A 1,162-nucleotide genomic window follows, 5' to 3' on the forward strand; every position below is an offset into this window, starting at 1 on the left:
ATGATTGTTGGGTTTTTTTCTCTGTATCTATGAAGCGCCTTGAGGCGACTTATGTTGTGATTTGGCGCTATATAAATAAAATTGAATTGAATTGAAATTGAATTGAATAACACAATACTGATATTTGTAAATAAAAAAATATAACATTTACTAACAATGTAAATTTCTTGCACCTGCCATAGACATCCCCATGACCTCCAAAAGAATTGCCCAGTTGTAAAGTTCAAATTCACGTCCAAGATAGGCCATGGTTGGACGTCCAAATTGTGAACCTAGTTTGGACGCCATATAGATGTCAAGAATTGATCATGGACCAACAGACCCAATATGCACATCTATTCGAAGTCCAATATTTAGGGAGATAGACCTCTCCACCATGTTTGTGCTGTTATAGAGATTTTTATTGGAAATACCTGACAAATACTCAAAGCCAAAGTCTTCAGTTTTAATGAGTGAAATTTCAGAATTAGTCTATTATTTAGTGTTAATTAGCATTTTCTATGTCTGTGCATCGCGGTAGTTATGTTTATTGATATGGCTTGCTAACATTGCTAGCATTAGCTGATTAGCATGGTTGTGGCCATAATACTAATGCTGACTTGTCATTACCAGTTTCAAAACACTAAGATGTCACTAATGTTGACAACCAAAACGCTCAGCTTGAATGTTTACAACAAGTCATTTGCTAACTAATAGATGATGTCAGAGTGATCTGTCCATTTTTTATATCCAGTCTATACTTTGAACCCACAATGCACTCCACTGCCTGCCTTGTGGAGTGACAATACTGCAAAGTGTGCTAATCTCTATCAACAACAAATGGAAATGAATATTCCTTATTGAAAATCATGCAAGAGTGCAGCAGATTTACAGCTCATATATATGTGAGCCTTCTGAGCTCCAATATACCTTAATGTCTACATGTTGCATCTAGAATTCTTTTTTTATGTTGTGGTGGGTGGCCTGTAATAAATACAGCTGCAGATCCAGTACAGGTGAAGCTACAGGCAACCAAGATGGGATACCTGTAAGGCCATAGCTACTGTGGCCAATGATTGTGCAGCCAGGAGGGAGACACTGCATCAAAAAAAAAGTCATATAGTCAGGATATCCCTGTGTGTGTGTGTGTGTGTGTGTGTGTGTGTGTGTGTGTGTGTGTGTG

General features: G+C 37.7%; 1 protein-coding gene across 1 annotated transcript in view; it reads right to left on the reverse strand.

The window, feature by feature from the left end:
* ptchd4 (patched domain containing 4) overlaps positions 1-1,162 on the reverse strand; it is a 74,326-nt gene that overhangs the window by 71,754 nt on the left and 1,410 nt on the right. The gene's annotated exons all lie outside the window — the stretch shown is intronic.

Source organism: Pundamilia nyererei, unplaced genomic scaffold (genome assembly GCF_000239375.1).
Source record: "Pundamilia nyererei isolate P.nyererei 1_Seehausen unplaced genomic scaffold, PunNye1.0 scaffold00389, whole genome shotgun sequence".
Lineage (NCBI taxonomy): Eukaryota > Metazoa > Chordata > Actinopteri > Cichliformes > Cichlidae > Pundamilia > Pundamilia nyererei.